Below are 11122 nucleotides of genomic sequence, written 5' to 3'. Positions count from 1 at the left end.
GAAGGGGGGGAGCGAAGAGGGCTGTTGGGTTACCATAGTGACACCATTGTGCCGGAGAGGCCTATAGTCTCCATCCTCCCCCCCCCTCCTAGGCGGGGACATCTTACAGGCGCCGGTCGAAGGACTCCCCTTAATTAGCTGCTTCCAGCTCGAAGTGTAACCCCCCCCCCAATACATTACCCAGCGCTCTCTGTGCATCCACCTTCCCCAGAGAACCTACTGCCAATTCTATCTGCCCTGAGACCCCTTCCCCCCACAAAAATACCTACTCCCACTTCTGAATCTTCAACACCCCGAGCCTCGCTTAGCCCCCCAACATAAACACTCCCATCTCTAAATATTCAATAACCCCCCTTCCTCCCAGCATACCCCCAAAACTCCCATTGCTACATTTTCAATCACTCCCCTACTACTCACCCCCAACGTAATCCGCTTTCACCATTAATTGTTCCATAAACACACCTAGGATTTACACCAAAACTGTCTGCACCCAGCACTAAGTTCAGTAGTCACCCACTCAGTCCCAGAGGTCTCTCCCTCAAAAATTACCCATCTAGCTTTGAACACAAAAAGTCCATAATCTGGATACAAATGGGTGATTTTATACCACAAATAACATCCTGCAGGCCAGGGCATAGCCTCTTAAAAACAACCTTTGTCCTGTACTTTTCATATGCATGGCCATTATTTCTTTGAAATCCAGATCATCACACCAATCTTTCCCCCAGTGACATTGTACTCTTTGCCACTAACTTACCTCCAGCCTTAGGGAGGTCCCACATATCTGTGCAAACTTTTGGCTTCCCAACTCTGGACCAAATTCATCCCTGCATTAGTGCAGAGCACAGCGCAGGGGCAATAGGCCTCTCCAATCAGAGGGCTGCCAGGAGCTGCTTTCGACCCACTCCACACACCGCAGCACACCCCAACACAGGTCACAGCATACCCAAGGGCTCTCCTAGTTTTTGCCCCAGCGGCAACTATTTCCCTATGAGCAATTCTAACAGTTAGGAATAGCCCTGGCATAGGAACACCTTGGCCACTTTCCTGGCACACCTCTTGAGGTGAAGACTCCCGATGAGGATAGCAAAGAACCAGATATACTGACTGTGTTGTTGTAGTTGTGGGCCTCCCCCCCCCCCGCACCCCCATTTCAGGTGTATTCACCAGAGGGGCTTACAGTGGCCTCAGTGCAGGAATGAGTTTCTGCTTGTCCTAATGTGACACTACCACCAAACTATCTGCTCCTAGCTCATAAAAAACAATGCATTTTTCTTCAGGCTCTTCTCTATATTTTTCTATGGTTTGCATTATCACTTGCTACATGTTAAGATACAGTGCTGTTTATCTCACTCCACAGCTTCAAGATATTTCTGTGTATCCTCTCTCATATTCCACTCTCCCTGCCAACGTTGTGACATGGTGTTATTTATCTTGATCTACAATTTTGAGATGTCTGAGTCGCTTTCCATCCCCTGTATCTCAATATTAATGCAGTACCATGAAGCATTATTATTTGATTATTCAGTGCTGCAGATAATGTATTTGTTTGTTAGTATTTAATGCTGCTGGGTGGTTCTTATTATTATTGTAAGTTTAATTATTGTTAGGATATTCAGAGCTTATGCATGAGCATTAATTTTATTATTAAATCTAAATAATAAAAGTCTGCACAGCACTTTACAGATATATAAGAAGATACAGTCAATACCCCAAAGATCTATAACCAAAGGACCTGATCCTGTCTCACATTGGCAATGGGTACATACCAGCCTGCAAATGGAAACAAAAAAGCCTGAGATATCCCTTTCAACATAGATTGACTTCCTCTGCCCATCCATTTCATCCTATTTTCTCCAGATCATTTGAAAAAATATTAACATCAAATGATTTGGGATTTAACTTAGAAATTTATAAAGGAGTCACCAGTCTGGTATCTCAGCATTTTTTAAATGAGGAAGAATATTATATGTCCTATGGTGAATCTAGACCATTCTAGAGTTCAGGATCTATCTTTTTTTGTGGGACTCTCTTTTGCCCTATATTTTCATGTTATGACACCACCAGCCTTGACAATACTACGGAGATTTTGGAGGAAATCCTGAGATTTTAAGAAATCTCCTAAAAGCGTAGTCTCAGGCTATGTCTACACTATAGGGACTACAGCAGCATAGCTATGGAACTGTAGCCATGCCAGCATAACCCCATGGTGTAAACGGGCTACAGTGACAGAAGGGGTTTTTCCATTGCTGTGGGAACACAACCTCCTTAAGCAATGGTAGCTAGCTCAATAGAAGCATTCTGCCATCAGTCTAGCTGCTTCTACCCCAGGGGTTAGGTCGGCATAACTACGGTGCTCAGGTTGTGGATTTTCATGCCCCTGAGCGCAGTAGCTATGTTGACCTAAATTTTAAGTCTACACCAGGCACATAAAAAGCTAAGGGCTTGTCTACACTACCCACTGGATCGATGGGCAGCAATCGATCCAGCGGGGTCGATTTATCGTGTCTAGTCTAGTCTCTCCCGTCGAATCTGGTACTCCACCAGGATGAGAGGTGCAGGTGGAGTCAACGGGAGAGCATCAACCGTCAACTTACCGCAGTGAAGACACTGCAGTAAGTAGATCTAAGCACGTCGACTTCAGTTACGTTATTCATGTAGCTGAAGTTGCGTAACTTAGATCGAGCCCCACCCCCGTATAGACCAGGCCTATGATTAAGCAGGTAGGGCTAAGTGCATTCTGCCCAGGGGCTAAATGGAAGGAATGATAACATTCTATTCAAGCTTTACCTAATAGCATAATAGCTGGATGTTTCTGCTATAATGATCAGTAATGAACTAGTTAATATTGTCTGTAAATTGCTGTCAATATGTTTTGGAGCTATCACGCTACTGAGATGAAAGGGAGTAATTCAAACCTTTATATTATTGGACCAAGTACGGAAACCTCTGCATAAATGGGTTTTGTACAAGGGATCTAAAAAATGTTGAGGAAAAGGGAGTCCTATACCCCAAACACAGTGCATTGGTGCAAAGTGGCTAAGGGATGACTCCTCTGCCACTTCATGCCCCATATGCTCTAGTAACAGCTAAGATTCTTGCCTACTTCCTACATGGAGGTTTAGAGTCTAAACTTTAGACCTGTGTACACATGTTGAGAGCGTTCTACTGGCTCTACTGTCTTGCCCCCACCATGCCATCATTTATGGCAGTATGTGTCTTTGGCCTGGTCTATATACAGATTTTGCACTCTATTTTTGTTAGAGGTGTGATTTTTTACTGATATAGTTATATCAGTACAACCCATAACACTGATGCACCAGTATAGCTAATTCCTCTTCCTGTACAGGAATAATGCCATGTCTACTCTACAAACTTTGGTTACACAAGTTATGTGAGTTTGAGGTAAGACAGAATATGATCCGCCCCCAACCCCACTGCCTCCTATTAAACAAAGGTTTCTCCCCTCAACCTGCAAAAATTGGGATGTTTATATTTTTGAGGGCCAAAATGCCAAACATTGGAAGGGACAAACTGCAGAGGGTTGTTTGTTAGCAGAAATCTCCCACAAGGAACACAGCAGCAGTATAACAAATACAGAACTGAAACCTACTAATATCACTGAGCTTTATACCTTTATATGTGCTGCCGATTGCTTCCAGCTGTCTTCCTTGCCATTTTAGCATTTTTCCAGTTTGTCTTTTTGTTTTAAAGAATAAAAGACTTCATCAGGATTCATTGTTTTTCTCTCTCTAGCCTCCTTCTGAGTTTTCAAACAATAGTGCTGGTTCTTGTACATGACTATATGTCCCAGAGTCTGCTCTGGCTTTTAGTTCATTCCCAGGTATAAGTCAAGGTCTGGGTTTTGATCCATTAAGCTTTGATGAAACCCTACTAAATTGGATATGGATTCTCTCTTCATGTTTTAACACAGCAGGGACATCCGTTGGGACACTTAAATTGACAGTTCCCAGATATATCAGGGCAGTGGTCCCCAAACTGTGGGGCGTACCCCATGGGGGTGCAGAGGAACGTTCAGAGGTGTGCAGCAGGATCCAGGCCAGCCTCCACAGGGGCTGGGGAGGGAGCATCACCCAGCCCCACTCATCCCTCAGCTCTGCTCCAGCCCCATCCCCAGGTCCCAGTCGCGACTCCACTCTTGGCTCCGGCCCTGCCCCCAACTGTGGCTCTGCCCCCCAACCGCGGCCCCGACCGTGGCCCTACTCCCAGCCCCAGCTTCCAACCGCGGCTTCAGGAGGGGTGGACAGCGGTAATGGGGGATGTGAGGTAAAAAGTTTGGGGACCACTGAGTTAGGGCCTGGGCTAGGAGGTAGGACTTTCTCAGTGTATGGTCTCTGATTGGTCCAGCAGAGCCTGGGTTTGCTAAACTTTTACTCAGGGTATCTCTATGCTGAAAAATGCTGCACCACTGTAGTGCTTCAGTGTAGACACTTCCTATGCAGATGGAAGAGGTTCTCCTGTTGGTATAGGTAATCCACCTCCCCAAGAGGCAGTAGCTAGGTTGACAGAAGAATTCTTCCATCGACCTATTGCTGTCTATGCCAGGGGTTAGGACAGTATAGCTACCTCTCTCAGAGGAGTGGATTTTTCACACCCCAAGAGACGTAGCTATTCCAAAGTAAATTCTTAGCATAGACCAGGCCTCAGGCTTTTTTGGGGGGTGGAATGTGCGTGGTTGTTTGGTGGAGAAGGTCTCCCTATTTGGCATTTTACAGATTATTTATGCACTTATGCAAAACACTTAAGCATGTGCATAACTTTTAGGACATGAAGTGTCCCACTGAGATCAGTTTGACTACTCATGTGTATAATTACATACGTGCCTAAGATAGGGGCGTTAAAGTCTAGGAAATCTTTTATTTATTTATCTCTACTTCCAGATTAGTTTTCCTGTATCTGAAACTTTGCTGCCTTATATTTCTTACTCAGAAATGGATCATCTGAGATCTTGGTGTACAGTGTCCTGAGGGGACATGGAGGAGACGTGAAGGGGGTTGCTGGAGGCATAGAGAGGAACAGGGTGAGATGGAGTGGTATATCATTGTTAAAACTTTAAACATTAACAATTTCTAGATATAAATAATTTAGCATTTCAGGTTTGCTATGTGGATAAAAGCCTTTCTCCATCAACATGTTTATTCTTTTCCGTTGTCCACTTCCCCTCATATATCACCCTACACACACCTCCTATAGATTTGCTGAAAGCTGTAGGACGGGAACCCTGATTAATCAATGTCAGATCTTTCAAAACAGGGCTCCCTCCATTGATCTTATGCACCAACTCAATTTAAATTTCTGGCAATTGTTAAAAAATGGGATTTTTAAAAAGCTATTAAAATATTAAGTTTGCAAGTGTGTAGTAATGGAGCTTGATTACCTCTCAAAGAAGTTACATTTTCTTTACAGTTCTATAACTAAACATTAAAAAGTCTGAAAATAAACAGTGACATAAAAACATAAGAATGGCCATACTGGGTCAGACCAAAGGTCCATCTAGCCCAGTATCCTTGTGACGGGTTGGGTCACAGAAACCTCCTTAGGACTGCCACCTGATGTGCTGGGACTACCTCTGAGCCCATTTTCCCCGGCAGCTTGGGACTTCAGTACCTTGCCTTGTTTGAGCCAGACACGCTTGCCTGCTGCAAACAGAGATCCAAGTCTGAACCACTTCCCCCACAAGCTGCAGGCTTAACTGAAAACAGCTTAAGAAGTGCTCCTGTCTCCAGCACTCAGATACCCAGCTCCCAATGGGGTCCAAACCCCAAATAAATCTGTTTTACCCTGTATAAAGCTTATACAGGGTAAACTCATAAATTGTTCGCCCTCTATAACACTGATAGAGAGCTATGCACAGCCCTTTCCTCCCCCTCCTCCCCAGATATTAATACATACTCTAGGTGAATTAGGATTTAAGTGGTTCCAAGTAATAACAGACAGAACAAAGTAAATTACCAAACAAAATAAAACACATGTCTAAACCTAATACAGTAGGAAACTAAATGCAAGTAAATCTCACCCACAGAGATGCTCCAATAAGCTTCTTGACAGACTAGCCTCCTTCTAGTCCGGGCCCAATTCTTTCCCCTGGTTCCAGCTCAGGTGGTAGCTAGGGGATTTCTCATAACTGCAGCCCCCTTTGTTCTGTTCCACCCCCTTATATATCTTTTGCACAAGGCGGGAATCCTTTGTCCCTCTCTGGGTTCTCACCCCTCCTTTTAAATGGAAAAGCACCAGGTTAAAGATGGATTCCACTTCCAGTTCAGGTGACATGATCACATGTCACTGTAAGACTTCATTACCCACTTGCTAGCACTCAGGTATACAGGAAGACTTACAAGTAAACAGAGCCATTTACAACCAATTGTCCTGGTTAATGGGAGCCATCTAGATTCCAAGCCACCATTAATGGCCCATACTTTGCATAATTACAATAGGACCTCAGAGTTATATTTCATATTTCTAGTTTCAGATACAAGAATGATATATTTATACAAATAGGATTAACATAATCAGTAGATTATAAGCTTTGTAATGATACCTTACAAGAGACCTTTTGCATGAAGCATATTCCAGTTACATTATATTTACACTCATTAGCATATTTTCATAACATCATATGGAGTGCACCATCACAATCCTGCCTTCCGACAGTGGCCAATGCCAGGTGCCCCAGAGGGAATGAACAAAACAGGTAATCATCAAGTGATCCATCCCATCGCCCATTCCCAGCTTCTGGGAAACAGAGGTTAGGGACACCATCCCTGCCCATCCTGACTAATAGCCATTGATGGACCTATCCTCCATTAATTTATCTAATTCTTTTTTGAACCCTGTTATAGTCTTGGCCTTCACAACATCCTCTGAAGGAGTTCCACAGGTTGACTGTGCATTGTGTGAAAAAATACTTCCTTTTGTTTATTTTAAACCTGCTGCTTATTAATTTCATTTGGTGGCCCCTAGTTCTTGTGTTATGAGAAGGACTAAATAACACTTCCTTATTTACTTTTTCCACACCAGTCATGATTTTATAGACCTCTATCATATCCCCCCTTAGTTGTCTCTTTTCCAAGCTGAAAAGTCCAAGTCTTCATAATCTCTCCTCATACGGCAGACGTTCCATACTGTGGCGTTCCCCTGGTGTTATCTGGACCAGTGATCTGCTAGGTCACTCCAATCCTCAACTCTGGGAGCCAGCCTTACCCTGCTCCACTGTGAGAACCCTCACTCCTGGGCTGTTCACGCACAGCCTCTGGCATGTAAGCTGCTCCCAGCTATGTGAGTGAGCATTCTTGGCCAGCCACTGCTTGGATTCTGCAACTGAATGACACTAGCCAAAGCTCTGGTCCCAAACACAACCCTAGGAACCTCCGTCTTATAATGTCCAGTTATGCCCACTGTACGCTGCAAGCTTATATGAGTTTGTCAATTAACAAAGAAATTGATATGTACCAGGCTTGTTATCCCAAGGGGAGTCTCTGAGATGCTTCAAACCAAATGCACTGCTTCAGGTAGGATTAACAAACAAATTTATTAACTACAAAAGATAGATTTTAAGTGATTATAAGTCAAAGCACAACAAGTCAGATTTGGTCAAATGAAATAAAAGCAAAATGTATTCTAAGCTGATCTTAACACTTTCAGTGCCCTTACAAACTTAGATGCTTCTCACCACAGGCTGGCTGGTTACCCTTCAGCCAGGTTCTCCCCTTTGATCAGCGCTTCAGTCGCTTGTTGGTGGTCTCTATAGATGGAGATGGAAGAGAGAGAGAGCATGGCAAACATCTCTCCCTTTTATCATGTCCTTTCTTCCCTCTTGACTTTGCCCCCCCCTTCAGAGTCAGGTGAGCATTACCTCATCGTAGTCCCAAACTGGTCAAGGGAAGGAGTGTGACTCACTCAAGAGTCCAACAGATCCTTTGTTGCTGCCTAGGCCAGTGTCCTTTGTTCCTGTGAGGCTGGGCTGGGTTTGCCCCATACATGCCCTGATGAGGTATGAACTGCCCCTCTGCTCTTGGAGAGTTTTGCCTGGGCCTCTGCTCTTGGAGAGTTTTTGCCTAGGCTTGTTTTAAACCATTAGGACACATTTTCAGCCTCATAACTATACACATGAAATTACAACCTATAACATTACTATAACAACAATGCTCAGTGCATCATGAGCCTTCTGAAGACACCCGACATGACAAACTTCGCACTGGATACCACACAATCATATTATAAGGATGAACATGGGGATGCAGGATGTTCCCCCGAGGTACAGAGCATCACACATACCCCTAATCATTTTTGTTGCCCTTTTCTGAACCTTTTCCAAGTCCAATATATCTTTTTTGAGATGGGGCAACCACATCTGCAAGCAGTATTCAAGATGTGGGTGTACCATGGATTTAATTATATATATATATAGCTAGCTTCCCACTGTCACTCATTCCCACCCCATTTGCTTTGCACCACCTAACCAACCTTAATTTTGCCTGATGAAATCTGCAAAGATCAAAATACTAAATTATTAGATGACTATAACATTTCAATTCCTATTCAAGGGATCCATTTCCAATGTACCCTTAATCCTCTTTAGGAAAGGAATCTAGGGTCAAATCAGTGCAAACTCTAAATTAAGCTAATGGGGGTTGTATTGCTGAATTCAGTAGAAATTCAGCCTGATGGAAAATGGAAAATGAGGGGTGATGAAGGTTCCATTTGTTCAGGTATCTAGCATACCAAACAGTTAACCAGTTTGCGATCCAAGAATTCACTACTACAACCCAAGGGGGGAAGTGGTGGCTTCATTTACTTTCATCTTTCATTGTTTTCCCCCCATTCTAAAGTACAACACTTTGGACTGCACTGGGAATTTGAAAAAACAACACTACTACTGACAACCAGCAGCTCTCTCATTCTCAGCTGCTGGCTACCCACTGCTTCTCTAGTTTGGTTTCCATGAAAAATGGAAGTCAAACAGATAAAAATGCAGTGGGGGGAAATGTTTGAAATAAAACTGCAAGTGCCAGTTTCAAGAACCAGTTACAAGATCAGGCTACTCAAGCCTGTAATAGTATAAGTGTGAAGAGAATAGTTCCAATTTTTAAATGATTGGCCTCAGCATCCGTTTTTACAGGAGGGCACCTGAGGGGAGGAAAACAGCATGAGGATTTCCCAAAATCATTCCAAGAGGAGGCAAGGGTGAATGAACGGCACTTCCACACTATGGAACTTGAAGATCTCCAGGAGGCAAGAGCCATCCACATAGAGGCTGGCTACCGCCAAAATGGCTCAGGCAGGGCTGGCCTTACCATGAGGCGAACTGAGGCGGCCACCTCAGGTGCCAGACTGTGGGGGGGGGGGGCGCACTAGGACCCAGAGTGTAGAAAATTGTGTCTGCTGCTGCTGCATATGTATTCTCTCTGCTGTAGATGCACAAAGATGGTGGAGTGCTGTGCTGGAGGAAGGAGGGCACAAGCGACATAACAGGCGGGCAGGAGAAAAGGTGAGAGGGAATAACAGAAAGCAGCAGGAGCTGCAGGGAGAGAGAGGAGGAGGAGCCTCTTATGTACCTCTCTAGCACCCCCAGGAGCCTGGACTGATTAACAACAGCTTCTCCTGTTTCCTGCTGCTTCCCTGAATCCACTTGAGGGGAACAGGCAGTCAACTGAAGTAGTAGGAGCCAGTTAGGCCCTTAAGACGCTGATATCTTCCCTCACTCAGGCCCTGCTACCAGCTTGCTTATTTGTCCCCTTCAATTGAGTGTTGAGAGCCACTATAGCTGGCACAGAACAGCAGTCATGAGTGAAAGAAGAAAACGCCCCTCTGGGCAGCATTCAAAGAAAGAAAGCAAAGGAAGCTTTTTTATCTAAGCAGGAAGGAGCTCTCCTGGGATACATAGACACAAATGTTCACAGTGAGCCTTCCGGCCCCAGTGAGGATGTGAATGGTGAGGAGATGCCTGATCTTCCAGTTAGTCAGAGTGCAGGTGACCTGGCAGCTACTGCAGCATCCATATCTCCATCTCAAATGGATGTAACCATGCACATTCCTGAAAAAAAGTGTAGATCAGAGAAGAGTGAGGTGGAGGCGCAAGAAACAGCTGCTGCTGAGTTTAGTTCCTTAAGTCTAGATGATCCAGGACTGTGGACCCACTTGAGCAGTAGCCTGAGGGACTTCCTTGTACTCCATGGGCCACAGCAAGTGAAAATCTTCATGTTCCCCAAAGACAATGAAAATAGAAGTTTCCATCCAACACATTACTGGCGTGAAATCCCCAATGGTGACAGAGTGGAGAAGCCATGGCTTATGTACTCAAAAACCCAGAATGCTGCATACTGTTTTTGTTGCAAACTCTTCCAGTCTAATGTTCCAGACACATTGGGTTCTACAGGAACAAAGGACTGGAAAAATCTGGCTAGAAATCTGGTATGCCATGAGAAGGCAGCAAATCACCAGCGAGCATTCCTTAGGTGGAAAGAGCTTGAGATGAGACTAAGGTTAAAGGCCACCATAGATGATCAGCATCAAGAGAAGATTGCATCAGAGTCTCTTTACTGACAAAATGTTCTGAAAAGGCTCATCGCCATTGTGAGAATGCTTGCTACCCAAAACCTAGCACTGCGTGGCACTTCAGATCAGCTGTACGTGCCAAACAATGGAAACTTCGTTAAAATTGTGGAGCTGATGGCTGAGTTTGATACTGTACTCCAGGAGCATCTAAGAAGAGTCACCACCCAAAAAATGTACACACACCACTACCTTGGAAAAACAATTCAAAACGAGATTATACAGTTACTGGCAACAAAAGTCAAACAGAAGATTGTGGCAGATCTGAAGTCAGCAAAATATTACTGTTATTCTGGACTGCACACCTGACATCAGCCATACAGAACAAATTACTTTAATGGTGTGTTTTGTAACAACAATAGAACCTAGTGAAAATGTCCCTGCAATGGTGACTGTCAGAGAGCATTTTCTAGAACTTATTGACATTGATGATACTACAGGAGCTGGTATGACAAATGTGCTTCTTAAACCTGGAAGATACGGGAATTGCGATAGCTGACATGAGAGGTCAGGGCTATGATAATGGTGCCAACATGAGAGGAAAGAACAG

Source organism: Chrysemys picta, chromosome 10 (assembly GCF_011386835.1).
Source record: "Chrysemys picta bellii isolate R12L10 chromosome 10, ASM1138683v2, whole genome shotgun sequence".
NCBI lineage: Eukaryota > Metazoa > Chordata > Testudines > Emydidae > Chrysemys > Chrysemys picta.
This window is presented reverse-complemented; position numbering follows the sequence as displayed.